This window comes from Petaurus breviceps, unplaced genomic scaffold, assembly GCF_028583685.1.
Source record: "Petaurus breviceps papuanus isolate PSGF00001 unplaced genomic scaffold, PetGlider_PUasm1.0 38, whole genome shotgun sequence".
Classification (NCBI taxonomy): domain Eukaryota; kingdom Metazoa; phylum Chordata; class Mammalia; order Diprotodontia; family Petauridae; genus Petaurus; species Petaurus breviceps.
The window spans coordinates 52532694-52556219 of record NW_027186304.1 but is presented as its reverse complement, the minus strand read 5'-3'; the positions used below and the strand labels follow the sequence as shown (position 1 = coordinate 52556219).

Genomic DNA, 23526 nt, shown 5'->3' with positions numbered 1-23526 from the left:
GGATATTAAGAACACATTTCTTCTTGGGGAAAAGAAACAGGGACTCTGCCTCCAGTCCCTGCTGAACAGTGAGATATGGTACTTTACTAGCTTCAAGTATTGTGCTGGAGTTGTAGATAGGATAGGGACTAATGATAGCCTAGTGGAAAGAATACAGGACTTGGAATTCAGCAAATCTGTTTTCTACTCCCTCTCTACTTTGTTACTTGTTATCTGTGTGACTTGGACAAGCAATTTATTTATTTTCTCTGGGCTTCAGCATCCTCATCTGTAAAATGAGGGGATTAGGCTGAATGATTCCTAAAGACCTTTCCAGTTTTAAATCTCATTATCCTGTGATTATCAGGCAAAGATCTGGATTGTGCCTCTGAGGGGGGTAAGGAGGTGCAAAAGAGGAGATAAGATTCTGGGGTGTTGATAAGACTAATACTTAGGAATAAATACTTAGGTAAAAACCATCTTGGGAGATAGAAGATGTCTACCCCAAGCATGTAAAGACTTCCACCATAGGAATGGGCAGATAAAGAATAATTTTTTTCCAATGATCATGAAGGCAGCCAAAGTGCTGTGGAGCACTTAGAGCTTGGTCAGATGATGCCAAGGTCATTCACTACATGCAAGTCTTCTTGACTTTTGTTCTGCCATTGAATTTCAATGACTCTGGGAAGAGAGAGTGAAGCTGATGACTTTGTGCAACTTTGCCTCCCTTAAATCCAAATTACTCACAAGTCAAGACATCACCCATCATCTATTTTACCCCAATATCATGATGTCATCAATCTTTTTCAAAAATGAAGGATAAACAACAATTTAGGAATAGGAGAGCCAATGATGGTAACTGGGGAAGAGTGTCAATTACTATCAGCCATAGAGATTTGTCCTCCTGGCAACCCAATCCTTTCCTTTCACCACTGCTAGTCATGATATAAGAGACCCTAGAGTGAGATGCAAAACAGAAAGGAGAAGTGTCCTAAGCAGCAACATTGAGGATAGCATGTGAATTTCTGTGACCAATTGGGCATTTGTAGTTGTTTATATTCAAAGGACATATTTAAGTTGGGTTTGACTGGATAATAATTGAAGCACTTTACTTTAATGGTACAAAATCAAATGAAGCCACATGTTATAATATAGCTAACCATTGCACCATGGACCACCAAGACAATCTGAGGCAAAAAGAGGTAAATTCTCTTTAAAGCAGAATGGTGTCAGACTCACATGAGTTGTCTAATAACTAAGATAAATGAAACAAGCATTTATTAAACACCTACTATGTACCAGGAACTGTGTGAAAGCACTTTACAAATATTGTCTCACAAGACTGACATGCCTAAACCGAATGAAAGCTGTCTTGTTGATGACTGGTGAGAAGAGAATGTCACAATTTTTCCTCTATAAGGCTTATCTCATCTAAAGGATTACAATCATCCAGCAGATTTCCCTTTCAATTTTTTGGTTTGTCTCAAAGTTGCTAAAATGCCAACATGCATTGTTCTTGTCTTCTAACCCTGCTCTAGCATCCGCAGCATCTGCATCCTTTCATTAGTAAGGAGACAAAGAGATCTTAGCGGACTCTAGGTGAATTCTTCACTATGTAGCCACAGCATCTAAAAGCTACTCCTCTTGGGTTATTTCAGCCCATATGCTAACAGAAGTGCTGACATGTAGGAAAATTGGAAAGCTGAACAGTAGTGATCTCCTACTCAGAAAGTATGCCAAGTTTTTCTCAACAACTGAACAAGAGAAAAACATCACATATCTCAGATCTAAAAATGGCTTTGTTGATAATATCATTTTTTATATGTCAGTCCTAAAAGGTTACCATTGGTTGTTCAAAGTGCCAGATGGTAAACTGACAATTGAATGATTAGCTCTAATCTCTCATTAGAGATATAATCAATCTATGTACAATAACATTCCAGTCATTTAGATGACTCACAGTGGAGAATAAAGGTATCCAACCGGTATATATTCCAAAGGACACTGCCTTTGGAATCAGAAGAGATCTAGGTTCTGATACTTATTCGCTCTAAACCTCATTTTCTTCCTCTAGAAAATGAAATTACAAAACCTGCTATGCTTATCTCACAACATATTTATGAAAAGGAGCCTGCAAATTTGAAAGAATTAAGTCATATAAATGTGGCCTACTATTATTATTATCCTAGGAACTAGTATGGTGTGTAGATTAGGTAATTATCCTAATCTTAAAGCCCTCATAGTTATAAAATTCAACAAATGCTTATTAAGTGCCTATAACCAGATTTCTATTAAGAGGTATCTGGTGGCAGAATGAATAGAGCCCTAGGCCTGTAGTCAGGAAGACATGAGTTCAAATTCAGTATTACCCTTATTAAAATGACATTAAAACAAACATACAAACAAAACAAAAACAGAAAACTTGGAAGACCTAAATTTGAATCCCTTTTCTGCTACTTGCTATGCAAATTCCTGAAAAGCTCTCTTGATCACAGCCTGCATTAAGAGAAGTATAGTGACCAGGATAGGGAGATGTTAGTTCCACAACACCAGTCAGGCCACATCTGTAGTGTGCTCAGTTCTAGGTGCTACATTGTAAGAAGGGCATTGGTAAACTGAAGAGGGTGCAGGAGAGGACAATCAGGGGATGAAGAGTGAAGGGTATTGTGAATCTTCTTATGTAATGACTGACTGAAGGAACTGGAGATATGAAGCCTAGAGAAGAAAAAGCTTGGGGAGGGAAAGACAGGACATTGTAGTTGTCTTCATTGAAGGTCTATCCTGTAGAAGAATCATTATACTTATTTTACTTGACCTTCAAAGAAAGAAATAGTGGAAGTTGTGAAGAGGCATATGAAGGTCTGATGTAAAGGAAAATGTCTTAACAGTTAGAACAACCCAAAAGCAAAATGAGCTGTGCCAGGAGATCCCAGATGGAGAATTTCATTGCTACAGAGGATCTAGCCCATTTTACAGATGAAGAAACTCAGGACCAGAGATGTTAAATGACTTGCTCACACAGAAAATGTGTAGCAGTATCAAGGTTCAAATTCAAGTCCTCTGGCTCAAAGTTCAGCTCAAAGTTCAAACTTCAAAGTTTGTCATACTCTAACTTGCCTTTATTTCTCCTACATTATAGATCTCCAAAGGAAGGCACTGTGGCCACTTGTTAGAAATATTGTAGAGGGGATTCTTGGGCAAGTTCAAGTTGGACTTGTCGGTCTCTAAGATCTCTTCAACTACTGAGATTCAATGATTCTGTGACAGGTGATGCCTTAATTTCCTTTTCTATAAAATAAGTATAATAATATTTATATCACCTGTCTCACAAGATTATAGGGAGATAGTGTGTTGTAAGTCAAAAGATGCTATTCAAGCATGATCTATAATTATAATTATGATGGCAGAATATATTTATAGTTTTTTCCTCAGATACCAAAATTCATTTGGATCTCTAATATATGTATGTATACACACATACATATGTGTACACAAATCTGTGTATATATGTAGATGTACATATATATACATACTGAATTTTGTAAAGCAAGCTTGTAACATCTTTTCTGAGCAACTATTTTTTTTATTTTTTTAACCCTTTTGCCCTTAGAGCTATTAAAGAAGACCCTTTTAGACCCTTTTTGTCATTTAATCTTTCTTCCATTTCTTCCCACTACTTTCCCAACATAATAAACTTAGCTTTCCTGAAATTCATTTTCTTTATCTTGATGACTTCTTTCCCCCTTTATCTCTAGGGTTTTAAATTCTATAATCCAGGGTCACTTCCACAGAAGTTTCCATTTACTTTTAAATCCTCATCCAATACCTCACTGTTAGGAAGGTTCCAATCAGGAGAGACTTCTGCCCTGGTCAATTTTGTTGCCTTCTCTACTTAGAAAGAATTCACACGTGTTCCATGAATTTCTTTTAAATGGACTTTATTTGGCAGATACCCTCCTTCCCTTAAAATCCTATCCTAAAATTTCTTTGGGAGCCCAAAAAGGTCTTATTTAGCTTCTGGTTTGATTCCAAATCTACATACATATACATATATACATATACATACATATATATTATATCCTTTTTAAGTGTAACAGGAATGGTCTATCTTTGGCATCTTATTTTTTGGCCTACAAGAATGACATGAAAAGATTAGGTAACTGTTAAAGAGGTATAGGATTTTAGACCTAGGAGAGACCTTAAAAACTATCTTGTCTAACCTCTCACTTTATATATGAGAAGAACCTCAGAGAAGTTAACATATTCAATGAATTCCAGTGACTCCTTATTACCTAAAGAATCAAATACAAAACCCTCTGTTTGGTCCTCAAAGTCCTTCAGCAGCTGGTCCCTTCCTACCTTTCCAGTTGTCTTACAATTTACCCCACAGCAACACTGACCTTCTTGCCAGTTGACAGTCTTCCTGACTCAATGCCTTTTCATTGACTGTCCTTAGTTCCTGGAATACTCTCCCTCTTCACTTCTGTCTTCAAGACTCAGCCCAGATCTTACTCTCAATTTTCCCTAACTTGCTCCCTACCCCAGCCCACTCTCATTGCCTTCCTTATGGTATTACCTCTCATTTACACTAAAGATATTTTGTATGTACAAAGGTGTTTGTATATGGTCTCAGTCATTAGAATCTGATCTCCCTGAAGGGTGAGGATCTTGCCTTTGTTATTCTGGTGCTCTTCACAGTCTTTGTACATTGTAAAGGCTTGATAAATGCTTGCTGTTTGATTGACTGAGACTAAGTGGTTCAGTGGATGGAGCACTGGGACTGGAGTTAGAAAGACCTGAGTTCAAATGTGACCTCAGACACTTACTAGTTGGGTGATCTGAGCAAGTCACTTGACATTTGTTTGCCTTAATCTATAGGAGAAGGAAATAGCAAACCACTCTAGTATCTTTGCCCAGAAAATCCCATGGGCAGTGTTGGCATGGACCATGGGGTCATGAAGAGTCAGACAGACTGAATGACTGAACAACAATGATTGATTGATTGACTTACTTAAGGTCACAAAACAATTCTGTTTAATCCTCTTCAGTTGTTGAATTTAATTAAGCAATTTGTAGACTGAAACTCTGTCTTGTGTTCTTTCTAATAACGTACCTGGACCTTTTATCAAATGTGTCATAAAGTGAGTATTACTCCTTCAAAATACTTATTTTGAGAAGTTATTCCAATTATTCCTTCCTTCCTTCCTTCCTTCCTTCCTTCCTTCCTTCCTTCCTTCCTTCCTTCCTTCCTTCCTTCCTTCCTTTCCTCCCTCCCTCCTTCTTTCTTTCCTCCCTATTTCTTAACTATTTTTGTTTAATTGTAAGGATTACAACAGTATTATTTTCTATTAGTTTTCTTCACAAATACATAGCATTTAAGCTAAATTATAGGGTAAATAGTCCTTAAAATAGTCTATTCTGTAAATATACCCATTACTTATAAGTTTGTTTTTACCTACATGAAATTCCAACTCCAATGCCTCATTGTTGTATACAAATAACCTGGTTTCTTGCAAACTGGCAGTAGACCACAGGCTCTGGTAAAGCTTACCATGACAAAAAGCCTGTACAGTCATGACAATCCACTGTATGTATGTATTTCCCAGATCAGCGCAGCTGAATTGAAAAAGGGTTTACAATTAGGTCTTGAATTTTTAAGCAGCAGCATCTCACAAAAGCTATCAAGGCATAGAGGGGTTGTGATCTGCACTAAAGGGAATATGACAATGATGCCACCACAGACCCTTGAAGTCTTGAACTATTCCTTGAGAAAACTTAATTTGAACTCACAAAACTTGACTGATAAATGAACTTTAGGAACATAGCTCAGTTGGTAATTGTAAATTTCTATACTCAGACTATGTTAGCTTCTTTACCACAACTCTAGATTATCTGATATCTTGAGTCTTCTCCTTATAACCCAAACCTATGAAGCAATATCTAATGCCATTCCCACAAATGCCACAATGAGTCATAGAAACATACATAAGGGAAGGCAAATGTCGACTTGCTGAAGGTTAGGTTGTATTAAGTGACTGCTGGGTCTTAGAATAAGGGAAATGAAATAATATAGCCTTTTTTGGCAAAGCCCTATTAAACTAAATTTAAAGGGAAAAGAGAATGTATTAATTCTTCTTTCATCACCCTGACAAGGTCCCTCAATCTTAATTATGGCCCCCTTCCAAGACATCATTTTAGGTTGGTAGAGGAGGGAAAGTAAAGGAAAAGTGAAAAAAAATTAAAGAAATGGATAGGAAAACTAGGGGTAAGTGGGATGGATCAATTCCATAACTAAGATAGGGCAAATGGAGTATTGTCCCAGAGAGCTAAAATTTAAAGGCTACTGGCAGCACTTAGACTCCTTAAGAAGACATTAACAATTGGACTTAGCATCTAGTCAACAAAAATAATTGAAGTAGGGAATTATTTCCTAGTCACTACTCCCTCAAGAGAGTCCCTCCTTGTCTATCTCATCCTTTATCCTCCACTCCTAACACTCCCTCAAGCCATGATAGCCTCCTTAGAAGTGGTCATGCCATAAGCATTTATTAATTGACTACTATGTGCAGGCCTGTGCTAGACATTCTGCTATGCAAGATTATAATACTTAGTACCAATCTTCAGTCTCAGCAGTCAAGATCCATGGTCAAGTCTAAATATAAATATGAAAGAGACCAGCATCTTCCCTCACATCCTATCAAAGGGAAGAATAAAAGACATGCTCAGAGATAAATGCAGAATGTACACAATACATGGTAATTAGGGAGCAAGAAGACTGAAGGAACTAGCAAATGACTCTTAAAGGAACAATCCCTTGAATGGAGCCATAAAGAGAGTTACAAACTCCCAAGACAAGTATGTGCTGGGGGGAACATTCCAGACAAGGGGCAGCCATGCAAAGGTATGGGATTGTCCATGGAATGTTGTCTAGAGTGAGCAGCAAGAGGACCAGCTTGGCTAGAATGTAGAGAGTTCAAGGAGAAGTGATGTGTAATCAGCTTAAAAAGATGGGTGGCAGGAAATGATTATGGCCTTTAAATGGCAGAAGAGTTTGTATTTTATCCTACAGGTGAAGGGAAACCAGTGAAGTTTCCTAATTAAAGCAGTGACATAGTCACATTTTGCTTTCTGAATATCAATTTGGCATCTGTGTTGAAGATGGACTTGGAACGGACAGAGACAGGAGACATGGAGACCAACTTTATTAGTTCCAGCAAGGGGTGATCAGGGCCTGAACTAGGGTGATTGTGGCATGATGTACAGAGAACAGGATGTATATGAGAGATGCTATGATGTTCATTACCTGCAGTCCAAGGGAGCTCCTCCCCATCCTGTCTCTCTCTTTCAGGGAGAGCAGAGAGTTTTGCGTCTTTAAATTCAAGGTCTTAAGTTCTCTCCTTAACACCCCACCAAGTGTCCCCTCTTAAATGAATTCACGCTCATTCCCCATCCCCTTACAAAAAAAGAAAAGAAAAAGGTTGATCTGAGAACACATGTTGTTCTGCTTTTCCCAGGCACCAAAATTCTCAGTTATAAATCTGAAAAGGGAATTGACACCTATGAGGTTGAGGTAAAAATTTAAGACTGAAGAAAGAAGGGGATGACTTCTCACTCCTGAAGATTCTGCTTCGAGGTCACAATCATTCACTCATCAACAAACGCGTTAAATTTATGATACTACTATATGATAGGAAATGTGCTGGGGATCCAAAGACAAAAACAAAGTCAACTGTCCTGAAGGAGCTTGTGTTCTATGGAAGGAGGCAACCTGTACATAAACAAACAAATAAATAATTTTGAAAAATACATAGGAAGGGGGGGCTAGGTGGCACAGTGCATAGAGCACCAGCCCTGGAGTCAGGAGGACCTGAGTTCAAATTCGACCTCAGACACTTAACACAAAAACTAGCTGTGTGACCTTGGGCAAGTCATTTAACCCCAGTTGCCTTACCTTCCCCCCTCCAAAAAGCAAAAAAAGAAAAAAATACATAGGAAATAAATGGGAATAATTTTTGGGGAGAGAATAGCAGCCATGTGGGAGGTGATACTTGAACTTAGCTTTGAAGGAAACTGGGAATGTTAAGAGGTGAGAAAAGAATGCATCTATGTATAGGGAACAGCCTGTCCAAAGCAGACTTCTTATATAGTACTGTGCCCCTAAGAGGTCTCATGCTGAAGTGAAGGTTAAGTCTGAAGTTAAATTTCAGCCCATTCCATTGTGGAGAACATGCAGAATTTGTTTGAGCTGCAAGTCACATGCCAAAACAACTCCCTAAAACAAAAGAACCATAAAAAGAGCGATTAGTCACTACATTAAAGAAAAGGGGAAAAAAAATAACACCCACACACTTTGAAAATCTCTCTCTTATTCTGAAGAACAATTCCTATTTTGAAGCAAATTTTCAAATTTAACAGTATTCTATCACTTTCTAGAGAATGTTTAGCAGTGTGAGCAAAAACTCTTCTATCATGCACGTTCTAATGATAAACACTGCTTTTGCAGCTTTTAGGTTAGAAGGAAGAAGCACAATTTATCCAAATATGAAAAACATGCCACATTTTGTGCTCATAAATAGAAACCAATGCTGGGTTGGGAGGGAAAACCTGGAATATTGCCCAGAGAACATGTAATGTACACTTCTTACCTTTCTGAAAATTCTTTTCTTCCTGACTCCTCATCATTTCCTAAGAACAATTTTTGTTCATGTTGAAGCTATTCAATGGCAGGCGTAATCTTTGCATGTGTAATTCATTTCAAAGAATTTGAAAGGCATCCAGAGACTTTTCATATTTAGGACAATTTTTAAAATGTCAACTAAGTAATTATTTTACAGAAGAAAATGTACTAGTAATATTACTAGGTCTGAGGACTTTTATTTTATAAAGAATGACCATATTTGTTGAGATAAAACATCTGCTAAGCACTGAAAAAAAATCTGTTTATGTAGAGGATCAGAGATTCAAAGTTAGAAGGGAAGTTAAGGATCATCTAGTTCAATTCCTTTCATTTTTACAGATGAGGAAACTGAGAACCAGAAAACTTAAATGGCATGCTCAAGGTCATAGATTCAGTAAATGACAAACAGAATTTGAACCTAGGTCCTCTCCAAATTCAGTATTCTTTTTTTTTTTTTGCTTTTTGGAGGGGGGAAGGTGGGACAATTGGGGTTAAGTGACTTGCCCAAGGTCACACGGCTAGTTTTGTGTTAAGTGTCTGAGGCTGGATTTGAACTCAGGTCCTCCTGACTCCAGGGCTGATGCTCTATTCACTGTGCCACCCAAATTCAGCATTCTTTTCATTCTGTTGTACTGCTTTAAAAATTCCCCAACCCAGGAACAACCCAACTGAGGCTACTTAGTAAGTGCTATGTGTTGAAAGTTTGGGTGAAATCTCATCCTGAAACCCTTGTAATTACAGACACATCACACAAAAGGATTACATTTGAAATGGGAAATAAAAGCAGGCTGGCTGTAAAAGAGACAGAAGGAAAGGACAAACATAAGACAACTGGTGGTGTGGAATATTGAAAGAATAAGCAACAGTGAGAGAATAATATTTTCTCCAAACTAAGTGTGTGTGTCATCTAAAATCAGAATTTGATAAACTAATCACAGGCCATTTTCTTGACTAATTCAACATGATAAGAAGTAGATTTTTAAAATGCTTATATTAGCATAAGATACATGAAGTCAAAATCTATAGTTCACAAAAACTGTAAGATAAAAAGACAACCAATAGTAGAAAACCATATTCAACCACACAGGTTTGAGGTTGACCCTCAAAAACAAGAACCCAGTGTCTTCTTAGGTCTTTTACTCCACTTTTTATGGTTTATTAAGGACAAAATATGACTGTTATTTAAAGCATGATTCTCATAGGCACGTTGTTGAATCTCGTGAAAGGAACTGTATCTAGGACCAGGTGGAATATACAGATGTGAAAAACTATTCAAAGCCACTTCCTTATTTTTTTCTTCCTTATTGTCAACCTCATCTTGCTCTCTTCTTTGGTTTCTGTCTACAGTTGCAGATCCCTGTTTAGAAACATTGCTTCTTTTCCCTCAGGACAGTCGTGCAGTCACATAACTTCTTATCTCACGTGACCTAGAGCACATCGAGTGTGCAAGTGGATACTTAATCCTTTGCGTGGAAAAGATGCAGTGGAGGTCATTATGAGCTTGGCTTTCTGTGTAAGTTTCTGTCTTGAATAGAAGTATCACATATCCCAATCACCCCAAAGAGAGATGATTAAAAAGCTACAGGGGCAGCTACCACCCAACTCCCCCAATAGCTTAGACTTCTAATACTGGCGCCAATGTTAGAAAAGTATACAAAAGCAGATAAAGAAAGAGGTAATGTTTAATCTAGCAGGTAAAGAAAGAAGGAACAAGGGGATGCTATGCATAAGTTTTGGACCATGCAGGTCAACCCTGATTTTGTTAAATCACAAAGTCAGACATGAAGTAGACAATGTGTTTACTTGAGTCACGCATTGATTTTCTCCTTTAAGCTATGGATTAAGCAAAATAGCTCATATAACCTGAATCTGTTAAATCAAGTTAAAGAGTTTTGGGCAGAATACTAAATTGGTTTTAAAATAATCAAAGTAACCCAAACATCTGTTAATCCTGCTAACCCCTCTAGCTATAGTTATCTTTATCTCCTTCCCTTCCCCTCTAAATCTCTTAAAAGGATTATCTGCACTTTCTGCCTCTACTTCCTCCCCATTACTTTTGCTCTTACCCTCTATAGAAACTGCTTTCCAGAAGGTCGTTGGTGTCCTCCTAATAATAAAGCCAAAGGCTTTTGCTAGTTTCCCATTCTTCTTGATTTCTCCCACAGTATTTGATATTGTTAACTTCCCTTCCTTAAATGCTCTCCTTCACTCTCCACTGTATCTTCCCCAGAAATCATTTTGTTGTTGTTGGCACCTCAAATGTGTGGTTCCCTATAGTTTTGTACAGTTCTGTCCTCAGTCCTCTTCAAGCTTCTCTTCTTCTTTCTCTATGTTCTGTCCCATGACATTTTCATCCAGGTATTATATTCATTTTTATCCATCTCTACCCCAATACCTTGAAATCTTTACCTCTAGCACCAACACTTCTTCCAAACTAGCTCCACATTTTCGACTGCTTGGTGCATATCTCTGCCTGGATGTACTGCTGACAGCTGGAACTCAATATGTCAAAAACTAAGCTCATTATCTTCCCCACTTTACTATCCCCAAACAACTCCTCCCCCACTAGTTTTTAAAGTTCTTCCTCTTGACTACCTTTTTACTGTTGATCTTCCTTCAGTCTTCTAGTCACTCAATTCAAAACCTCAGAGACAGGCTTAATTCATAACTAACTTAGTTCTTAATAGCTAACATTTGTATAACCCTGTAAGGCTTGCAAAGTATTATATACACATGATCTCATTGGATCCTCACAATAATCCTATGAGATGGGTGCTATTATTATCCTCATTTTATAGAGAAGGAAACCAAGGTTTAGAAGTTAAATGTCTTGCCCCAGAGTTAAGGGTCACGCAGCTGGTGACTGAGGCAGTATTTGAACTTGGGTCTCATTCTTTTACATCTGATAAATCACCATGTCCTGCTGATTGTCTGTGTGCAATGCATTTCTCTCTTTTCCATTCTTGCTGCTAACATCTGAGGTCAGAACCTTACTGCTTTTTGCCTGGAATCTTGCTTCCAGGCTCTCTCCTTTCCAATTTACCAGAATCAGATTTTTCCATCAATATCTATGATCATGTTACTACTCTAATCAAAAAGTTTCATTGGTTCTTTATTATCTACTGAGTCAAGTCTGAAATCTGAGGTCTTACTTTCAAGGTCCTTTCATACTCTAGCCTTAATTTACCTTTCTAACCTTATCCTCCAATACCCCTACATACCTATACTAGGTTCTAGACAAACAGAACCACTTGTTAAACTATATACTTGTGTACCTTGTCTCCTCCAAACCTCTGCTTGTTCTTTTCTCTCTAACTTAAATATCCTCATTCCTTATTTCCTGCTATTAGAATCCTATGTATAATTCAGGTCCTGGATCAAATAACTATTTCCTTCATGAATGAATGAAGGATTCACTCAGCCAGTTGTGAACTCTACTTTTCTCTGTACACTCCCTCTCCCCCCAGCACTTTCTTTAACTTCTCTTAAGAGTAATTAATTACTATGTTCTTAGAGTTTAAGATTTCTCCTCAGAACCCTTCTTTTCTGCATTGGTATTTATACTCTGCTTTTCTTAATGTTAGGCTATGCTTCATTAAACAGTATTGTTTTTCCTACCATTATATGGTTGTTCAGTCCTTCAGTTGTGTCTGATTCTTTGTGACCCAAAAGACTCCTCTGTGGAGTTTTCTTGGCAAAGATACTGGAGTAACTTGCCATTTCCTTCTCCAGTGTGTCCCCTTTTTACAGATAAGGAACTCAGACAAATAGGGATCAAGTGACTTGCCCAGGGTCACACAACTATTACATGTCTGAGGCTAGATTTGAACTCAGATTTTCCTGATCCAAGCCCTGTTGCTCTCTCCACTGCACGACCTAGTTGCCACATATATAAATATATAGACACACACATGCATGTGATTATATGTGGATCAATAAATAACCTAAATTCTTTTGCATACCATGTCATCATCATAATACCTTTCTGGAAGTGTGGCATATTTCCTGTTTCAGGGTATATCCTTATTTATGGGTCTGGCTCTTCCTAAACAAGATGCCTAATCCACTTACTCAAAATAAATTATGTCAAGTTATTTTGTAGTTCAAGGATTAGCAAAATAGGCCCATGAGCCAAGTCCGGCCTGACACCTGTTTTTATATGGTCTGGGAGGTTAAAAAAAATGGTTTTTACATTTGTAAATAAGTTTGTATTTGTTAAAATAATTATTAGCCTGTGAGTCATACAAAAAACAGGCTGCAATTTGCTGATCCCTCTTATCTGTCACTTCTTTCAGTCTTCTGTGTCTACGTTGCCTCCTCATGAGCTGTGCTTCTGGATGTCCTTATGGAATTTGTACTGATTTCCATGATATGCTTTTCCTATTTCAGCTTGCCAGAAACACAATGCTTTAGTATCATGACCTCATTCAATTTTCACAGAATTTTTTTTTCCCTGCATAGTAGAAGTTTGCTAAATAAAGGATTATAATGTTATTGTTCCTCTTTGTGATGTTTTTTAAAAAAATCATTGATAGTGTATTTGTGTTCTAAAAACATGGTTGTTGGCAATTCATTCTTGACATTTTATTCACTCAGTTAACTCTTCTTCTAAGAAATCTACTCTGATCTCCCTATCTGAGCCCAAAGTAAGGTGTTCATACTCATATCTCTTAATACATTTTTTATCTGTCATATGTAATCATAATGTTCAAATTTGTATTATAGCAGTAATAGCAGCTAATATTTATGCAGTGGTTTTAAAATTTGAAAATAACTTATGTACCTCTTTTCATTTCTATTGCTAACTTGTAAACTCTTAGAGAACAGGGTCTGGAAGCTATTCATCTTTGTATTTCCTAGCTTAGTCAGTGTTTATGTTTAATTGAATTGGAAAAGTACATTTTTTAAGTGATAAAGGGTAAAACATTGAAGACGATTATTAAATCTAAGAGTAGATGGTCAAAAATGTTCATTGGCAAGAGAATGCTGAGGTCAGCCTAGATACCAAAGAATCATAGATTTAAAACCAGAAGGGACCTTAAAGACTGTGTGGTTCAATCCTTTCATTTTGTAGATGGGAGGCACTGAAGTCGAGAGAAATTAAGTGACTTGCCCAGTCACACAAGTGGTAAATTAGTAACAGAGACAGGTCCTTTGATTCAAAAGCCTGCAATCTTTCCATGGTCCCACACAACCTCTCTCAAAATCTTGATCCAAGCAAGTGATCTATTTGATATGCCAGCAAAGAAGACAAATCAAAATATCTTGAACATTTTTGGCATGGCGGTAGATGTGTGACACACTGCTAATGTCATTTCAAACTCCAAAGTCTATAGAGAAACAAACAAGTGTCCGAGTCTCTATAGGGAAGTATAACTTGTATAATAGAAGTAGGCTCTTAATAGTTCCATTAGCTTAAATAATGAAACTTATCATTTGTTGAGAGTTATGGGTAAAATCTGAACATGGTTAAAATACAGATATAAATCAGGTTGGTTTCATCTTGTGCTCAGTGTTCTAGAAATCACTGTTTATATGTTGGGCAAGCTAATATTGGTGTTAGATAGCTGAGAAGCTAACTAAGAAGTCAGCTATTCATTTATTTCAATAATATCGAATAACATTTGGCAGGTATCTGTTTCCCATGTAATTTCACTGAATGACTCAGTTTATATCAAATTTAACAGTAAATATTAAGTAGAATGATCATAAAACATCATAGAATCATAGATGTTATGATAGAAGATACCTTAGAGAGTCACTCTAGTACAATTCATTCACAGGGGAGGAAATTGAGGGTTGGAGAGATTACATGAATGCTCAAGGTCACACAAGTTATGAGCAGCAGAGTTGATTTTTTAATCCAAGTCCTCTGGTTAAAGCCCAGTTTTGTTGAGACTTGGATATTTCTTACTTCACCTGAAACCACATTAGATATACAAAAGTATAATTTTGTATGGAAATATTCTTTGCTTAGTCTTGTCAAAAGATATCAGGGAAACACAGGACTTAAATGTTACATATAAACATCAAGTCAAGATTAAGATGTTCATTAGAGATAGTTTAAAATAGTCTTGTTCATTCTGATTTATCACTGTAAAAGTAGACAAATCTGTTTTTATGAAATTGAATTTATCTTATAAAGATGTTAACTCTAATTTTCTTTAAATGCAAATATATTCAATGGATAAGAATTTTCCTATAATTACAGCAGTCTCAAGACTTGATATGTAGACTCAAGTCTACAGATAGCTCTCACATTATGGAATGGAGACATTCTGGGAAAGTTGGTTTTAAATCAAATTTCTGCACAGGAAATCCTAGTTTCTCACGATTTATTTGCCAACACAATTGTATACCAGGAATTTAGCACACCATGATACTTGAAGTGAATTATACTCTTCACATAACAGTCTAGATTCCCATTCAAATAATACAAACATTTTGTGGTACTATCTTAACTCTTTTCCAATTGGGCACTCTATTGAGCCCACTGTCTATGTGAAAAAAAACCAGTTAAAATTCTATTCTAAGGGGAAAAAATATACCTTTCATCTTGTAGATCAGATAGAGAGATGCTGAGTTAGATAATAATAGACTTAGATGAACTCAAAGAATAGACATGCCAACTTAGAAGGGGGTGAGGAGGGTTCTGGTGTTGTTCTCCAGTTATCTGTACTTGGCTTTGAGTCGTTTAAAGTTTTTATCAATGACTTGGATGAAAGCACAGACAGCATGCTCATCAAATCAGAGCTGACACAAAGCAGGGGGAATAACCACCACATTTGCTGACAAAGTCAGGATTCAAAAATACTGTGACAGCGAGAACCTTAAGCCAAATCTAATGATATACCATTTAATAGGTACAAATGTAAAGTCTTTCATAAGGGGTTAAACAAGTCAACTTCCCAAAAACCAGAAGGGAAAAATCCTCTGCAAAAGTTGCTAGGATCATAGCTTTGAAGCCAGAAAGCTTCTTAGAACTAATTCATCCAGTCCAACTTCCCATTTTACTGAAAAGGAAACTGACATGCAAAGAATTTAACTAATTATGAAGTTTACAAAGATATTAAATGCCAAAACCCGAATTTGAATGCAGAAACTCTAACTCCAAATATAGTGTCCTTTCCTATAGAATGTGCTTCGTCCTCTAAAAATCTGGGAATTTAAGTGGTTTGAAAGCTCAGTATGAGTTAATGGTGTGCTCGGATTGTCAAACAAGGGAACTGAAGCCAAGGTTTTTAAAGAGACAAGGAAGATGACAATTCTGCTACTCTTTGTCCTGGGCAGAGTATCCTGGTGTATTTTGCTCAGTTCTGGGGACCACATTTTGAGGTGGACATTGATGAGTTAAAGGGATCTAGAGAAAGGATCATAAAAGCAGATCTAGAGGTTCCTCTAGCACAGCCCTCTCACATCACAGATGAGGAAACTGAGATAAAGGGAGGTTAAATCACTTGCCCAAGGTCATACAGGTCATTTTAATCACAGGGAAGTTTTTGAAACAAGTCTCCTTAATTTTCCCCCCACTATATGATGCTACAACCAGTTTTGCAAAGGACAGCAAGATTTTGATGAGGACTGACTAGAAGAATTTTAATTGTTCAGTATGGAGAAGCAAAATATTAGGGAGTGACAGGATAGCTGTCTTCAAATATCTGAAAGGCTCTCATATAGAACGTTAATTAGGTGGATCTGTATGGCCACAGAAGCCATGGATGGAAGTCATAAAGAGGAAAATTTAGTCTTGAAACATGGAAAAACTTCCTAAAAATAAGAACCATCAAAAAGTGGAATGACCTGCCTAGTAGTAATGGGTTCCTTGTCTTTAAATGTCTTCAAGTATAGGCAAGATGACTGTACATTGTGGAGACAATTTTTGTTTACAAATGGACTAGACTATATGGAGTCTGAAAACCTTTCCAACTCTGGGACTCTCTGATTCTAGAAGTTGATGCTAGGAGTTACTCAGTGAAGCAAAGATAGAGGTAGGCATGATATTGATGATTTTGTTGGTATAGGAAACCCCCAGGGGGAGTCAACCTCCTCTACCTTCTTGGCAACTTTGAAGAGCTGCCTACCACAATAAGAGGTCTAATAACTTGCTGAGGGTCACAGAGCCTTCCTTGTTCATGGGCAGCTATCTAGTCACTACACCATTAGCCTCTCTAAACTGAAGCAATTCTCTAAAAATAGGGCTATGGACTATATTGATAAGGGGCAAATTGGGAGTGACTTTTTCATTTGTATTCCCAAGTTACTGAATGATGCTAAAGAAAGTCACATCACTGTATCAAATGAGTCTACTTCAGATTCACATTACCTGATCTCAGTGAGGCCTTTATGTGCAGATCTGACCATGTTCCTTCCCTGTTGAATAAACTCCAATGTTCTTTATTACCTTTCAGTTAAAATATGAACTTTTCTGTTTGCCCTTTAAAACCTTTTATAACCTAGCCTCAAGTTATCTTCCCAACCTCATTATATACACTACTCTCCTTCTCAAACGTTACAATTCAGTCAAATTGCTTTCCTTCTGCTCCTCATACACCCTCTGAGTCTTTGCTATACACTAGGCATCTCCTATCCATGTCTAGAATGCATTGCCTCCTCGCCCCACCTCCAAAAAGCTCTCAATGCTTTCAAAACATAGCTCAAGTACTCCCTCCTACATGTAGGTTTTTTGTATCTGCCATTTCTTAGTCCCCATCTGACCCCACCCTGTAGCTAAACACCTCATATTTAACTACTTTGTGTTAATTTTGTACTTTCTCTCTGTATGTGTATCTGTATACATGTTGTTTCTTCTAATATGAGCTCTCTTAGATCAAGGATTGCTTCATTTTCTGTGCCCAGAGTATGCACTTTATAAATGCTTTTTGATTGATTTGTGCTCTCTTACCAGTTTTTCTCTGCTGTTTGCTAAGCTTAGTTCATCCTCCTACCTTTATAAGTAAGAGAATCCTTGCTCTCCTCTATCCCAGCATCCTACATTCATTCCCAGTCTATGAAATATTCCAACAATGTGCCTTGTAGTATATATTTATTGACCTGAAGTTACAGCCAGAGAAAGACAAAGAAGAAATGTTTAATTGAAAGAAAAAAAAAAGTTTTGTTTTGTTTTACAATCCAGCAGGGAAGAAATGAAAGAGAGATCTTACTACCAGGCAGGGTAGAAATAAACCATATCTAGTACTGAATGAGAAGTTGCCATTTGGGGAAGGTTAATGCCAAAATTAAATAAGTTAATTCAAGGAATATTGAAACTCTCTGAAATTAGGGATCAAGTATTACATATTCATAGACTCTTGGAGCTTCAAGAAACCCTAGGGATTGTCTACTCTATTACATACCTGAACAGGAAGTCCTTGTAAAACATTCCCAACAAATTACCATCCAGCTTGTTTGAAGGACTCTAGTGATGAGGAACTCATTTCCTCCCAAGACAGCTGATTTCACTTTTGGGAAGCTCTAATCATTAGAATGTTGCCCCCCCCCCCCCTTAAGAAGCTTAAAATCAAGCCCTCAGCAACATTTACCTGTTGCTACTGACTGACTTCTGGGATAAAACAGATCAAATGTAAACCCTCTTCAACAAGATAAACCATCAATTTTGTGAAGCTAATTATTATGTCTGTTCTGAGTCTCTTCTCTAGCTATGGTTCTAAATATCATCACCACTTGGATCACATTCCTCTGAACATGCTTTCCATTCCTAATGTCATTTCCAGAACTATAACCAGATATGTTTTTTTGCCAGGACAGAGTATAACAGAACTATTATCAAAGCATATTTTAATAATTTGATTGCTTATTTTTTTCAATAGTCATACCTCATTGTTGACACACAATGAACTTCCCATCCACTAAAACAATAATAGCTTATAAATAAATATATAGTCTTAGGGTTTGTAAAGTGATTTAACTACATTATCTTTCAGCCGAAGTCCTACCCTGTTATTATCTTATTCAGGTATGGAGATAATCTTGGGTTCTCAATTCCTCTTTTAGAAAAATTCAGTTTCTATTTAAGTTCTATGAAACTGAAGAGGCTTTGAGTATGAGTCTGGTGACGGTGATGTCGACTTCTCAAGGACCATCCTAGCTAGCTAAGTTCTGAGGATCTCTTCACCAAATTGGCTACCAGGTGATAATTTTTTTCTAGTCACCACAACTCTCAAAAGCACTTATTAAGTCATAGAGGGGTTGTGATCTGTATTGATGGAAGAAATATTTACACCAATAAAATTGGAGAACTTTGGAGTATAGATATTAGCAAAAACACTCTGCGGTATGTAATTATAGTAATATTGTTTCCATTTGGTAGAAAAGGAAACAATCTCAGAAAGGTTAAAAGACTTTCATTAGGCAACAGCTAGAAAGAGAGCCAAGACTCTAACCCAATCTAATGCTTTTGGCAGTTCTTTGTAGTAGTGAAGGACTGGAAACCAAGGGGAAGCCCATTGATTAGGGAATGTCTGAACAAATTATGTATATAATTGTAATGCCATAATCAGTGATGACATTCATGGTTTAGAAAACCAGGGAAGACCTCTATGAACTAATGCAGAGTGAAGTGAGAAGAACCAAAAGAAGAAGAACAAAAGTGTTTTTAAGAAAAAAAGAAACTTGAAAGATCTAAGATCTCTATGATCTGACCATGATTCCAGAGGATTAATGATTATCTATGCTGAGGCATTTCCTGACAGAGAGGTGATAAATTCAAGATGCTGAAGGAGACATACATTTCTTGACATGAACAATATGGAAAATACATTTTGTTTGTATATGAGTATTTGTTACAAGAGTTTTTTTCCCTTTTAAATCTGTGAAAGTGGGAGGGAAGGAAAATACACATTAATTGAAAAGTAAGATAAATAGAAGGTAGTGTGTATGGATTTTGTGCCCTTGGTAACATATATGTATATATAGATACATGTATATACACATATATACATATATACATACCTGCTTAGAACTATTGCTGTTATAATGAAGGTATGTTATTATTTATTATAAAAATCTTGAAATATAAATTTCTTCATATCAAAAGTACTTGTAGATAGTGACATATTCAATATGACTATTGTTGGAATATATGGAATTTGTAAGAATCACTAAACGTTGAAAAAATTAACCCTTAAAGTACTTAAACTATAAAGCAAATGCCATCAGCTGATAGATTTGTGACAAATTATAATCATTTTTACTGTCTATATTTTTCTCAGAAGTGTGAACACAAGCTTTCCCCTTTTAACAACATTTATATAATGCTTTAAGTTTTGCAAAATGCTTTGCCATATATTATCTCCCTTGATCCTCACAACAGCTCTGTTTGATGAATACCATTAAGTCCATTTTACAGATGAAGAAACTTAGAGAAGTTAGAATTGTTAAGAGTAATACAGTTAGTGTCTGAATCAGGATTCCAACTCATCCTCTTGATTCTAAAACCTGTAATAATGATGGATAACTTTAATATAACTTTAAGCAAATATACCAACATTTTACATAGGATTTACTCCTAAGAATTTTAATACGCTTTAAGTCCAAAGTTTCATGGGATTAAAAGTTGGAAGAAGTTTTGGAAGGCATCTAATGAACCACTCTCAATATAGAAATAAAGGAAATGAGACCCAGAGAAGTGATGTGACTTGTCCAAGGTCACACAGGTAGAAGCCTCAGAACATTGTTTCAAACCCAAGACCTTTGATTATAGACTCAGTGTTAACACTATTACATTTTAAAAAAGGAAAAAAAAGTGTCCTTTATAGAACTCAAATTTATCACCCTGGTATTATTAACACTACAGTAACCAATTGAGCTAATCCATCCAGCTAACCCATCTAGGTTATAAAAATTATAATTATGTGGCATAAATTTGGATACATCTATATCAAGTTCATTTATCTAGAGTGTGGAAATCACATCAAAATAGTGGGTTTTAAAATAGTTTCAAACAGTTGGAGGAAAGGCAGATTTGTATTTATTTGAAAGAATCCCTTGCAAATGAATAAGGTTAAAGGAGACATTTAATCAATTAAACAGATAATACTATGATTCCATGGCATGCTCAGCTGAATAGTAATTAGTCATATAAAAATGTCTTGTTAAGTACTTTATATTATAGCACATTTAAAACTATAAAGACTTTTAAGGTATTTTACAACTGAAGGCTGTAGAATACTACATTCCTCACAATTAAATTGCTTTGAATACATCTATACAATGTAGTATAAGACATATAAACATGTATAAAACAAGTCACATTTTTAATCATAAAAGAGAATGATTTTTAAAAATCTACCCAACCCCCGTCACTGTGAGTGGATTAAATATAATTAAAACAGCTTCAAAACACAGCCAAACCCAAAGATATGTAAGATTGTATTGTAAAGAAAATGACTGCCAAATTGTAAGCCAAGAACAGATTGGTGACTTAAGAACTTTAAAATTAGTTCTAAAGTGTAGGTTCAGTAGTTTGCTTCATAATAACCTGTTGTTTCAACACCTTCCTCTAAATACTACAGCATAACTAAGAATTGCATAAAACTCTGTTAAAATGTGAAAGCATGGACCCTGTGGCAGCTTTATTAACACCCTGACTAAAACTAATGATACTGTCTTCAAGATGAACTATATGATGCAACTAAATTATTCAGTTCTAAGAAGAGATGCACAAAACTTGTGTATTGAAGAAAAGTATGTTTCATTAACCCGATAAGAAAGTCCAGATGTATATGACAGTTGTATTTATTATGTCTAGTTCCATAAGTGAAATGACCAGTAAGTGTAATGAGAGGCAGCAGGCATCTGAACTCATAAAAACCTATTCGAGGGGAACAACTTTACTTCGACAAAGTCCTACAGCATGTTCACAGACCAATGAAAGAAATCCCGGATTCCACCAGACCAATGTTTGACTGTTAGTGAAAGACCTACAACCTCTCCTTGGAGTTCTAACTATGACGTCTCCAGCAAAGCTCTGCTCAAAGGAAAGGTGCTTCACTACCTTGTCCCAGGCAAGCAGCACTTAAGCAGGAACGAAGATGTCAGTGAGGAAGCCCCTCCTCCTGGCCAGTCATCTCTCTCTGCTTTGGGTCTTTTGAAAGACATCTCTCTACCCTCCACTCAGAAAATAAGAATGAACCAATATAAATATTGCTTTCCCTCTTCTTCTCTCCCTCCCTCCCTTCAACTGAAAACTCTGAAGCGGACAACAGGATTTAGAAACGGAAAACCCCGGCGACCCCCAACCCCAGCCCCCACCTTTGCCCTCTGAGCCATTTGCCTTGACACTACTGTCACTGAAACATTGGGAACCACTGATGCCGGGGAAATAAACCCATGCAGTATGAGGTAAATACTCCTCAGTTAGTTTACCCAAGTGAGGAATATCCCTCCGTGGGGGATTGGGGACCCCGACTCCCAAGCAGCTCCCCCTTCCTCCTAGCCACGACGAAGGAGAGACGCCAGAACAGTAATAACAAGGATGAGGGAAGGAATCGCTCGCTACCTCCAGAGCTGCTCCCTTGGCTGCTTCTCCCGGCGGTGGCCGATGCCGCTGCCGCCGCCGCCGCCGCCGCCGCTGCTGGGAGGGCTGTCTGGGTGCTCGCTGCTGCCACTGGGCGCTGATCAGCTGATATTTACCTGTGAGGTAATGCACACTGTGTAAGGTCATCATCATGCAGCAGCCCCTACCGAAGCCAACCTAGTGCGGAGTCCGGGAGCTCCGGGGAGAGCCCGGCTCGCGCTGCCGCCGCTCCCCACGCTGCTGCCCGCTACCGGCCCCGGGAGCAGGGGGTGGGGGTGGGACGCCGCACCGCAGAGGCTGCGGCTCCTGGCACATGCTTGGGACTCGCTCCGGCTAAAAGCCAGCGGCACAGGTGGGGAAGCCCTGCTAAGTGGGTGTTTGGGGGTGGGGGGTTGGAAGCCTCCCCTTCTCCTCCCCCGCGCGCCCCCTCCATATCCCCAGTCAGCTCTTTCCACTATTTACTTTGCCTCCTTTTGTACTGCCCTTCCTCCTGCCTCAGTGCCCCCTCTCCACCACCTCCAGCACCACCTCCTCTTCTTCTCCTGGAGGTGGTGTCAGCGGCTGCTGCTGCTGCTGCTGCTGCTGCTGTTGCTGCTGCTGCTGCTGCGGTCCCTGCGCAGCTGTGTAATGCACGTCATGAGCACCTCCCGATTCACAGAGCCTCTCTACGGCGAGCCGGGGGCAGCGTGCACCGGCTCAGCCCGGGCTTTACGCCCACTCCGCTACACACTCACATATACACACACACACACCCCTCCCCTCCCACCCCACCCCCACCCCCTGGTCCTCACCCTTTGGCTCCCCTCACCACCGGGCTGCCTCCAGAGCTGTCATCCAAGGGGGGAAGAAAAAAAAAAAGCTTTTCCACACACCTTCCAAGGAACCGGCTTGCTGAGCTCAGTCAGTCCTCGAGACTCGCCAAACTCTTAGAAGGTGTCCACTTGTGAATGTGTGTATGTATATGTGTATATGTATATGTGTGTGTGAGTGTGCGTGAGTGTGAGGTTGGGGAAGGATCCTCTTTCTTATTATTTAATAATGTCAGAAGTGCCGGGGCTGCTCCCAGAGTTGTGGGTCATGTGGGCACAGCAGAGGCTGGCTGCTGCCAGTACCAGGGTTTCCTGAGGATCCTGAAACTATGATCTCATCCTCCTCATCCCCCCTCCTCCCTGCCCGCGCACACATACACATACATACACTGCATGCACTATCTTCTCTTTTGGACCTAAATATCTCTCTAGGGAAATGCAGTGTTCACTCTTCACTGGGAAAAGCCTTCAGGATGGAGATTTTTCTCTTTCAAGGGGTGATTTATTGGCTTTGTTTATTTTCTTCA

The 23526-nt window shown here is 38.1% G+C and overlaps 1 protein-coding gene across 6 annotated transcripts in view; it reads right to left on the bottom strand.

Moving 5' to 3' along the window:
• The window catches only part of DTNA (dystrobrevin alpha), a 492078-nt gene extending 468810 nt beyond the window's left edge, over positions 1-23268 (bottom strand). For 3 of the 6 annotated variants that reach the window (XM_069099886.1, XM_069099885.1, XM_069099887.1), the window contains exons 1-2: positions 22653-22831; positions 22173-22306 (exon numbers count right to left, since the gene is read on the bottom strand). The gene's annotated coding sequence lies outside the window, so the exon portion shown is untranslated. Of the gene's footprint in view, positions 1-22172; positions 22307-22652; positions 22832-22981 lie in introns of those variants that run through there. The other 3 variants (XM_069099883.1, XM_069099884.1, XM_069099882.1) reach the window with 3 other exon arrangements.
• Positions 23269-23526: the final 258 nt, after the last annotated feature.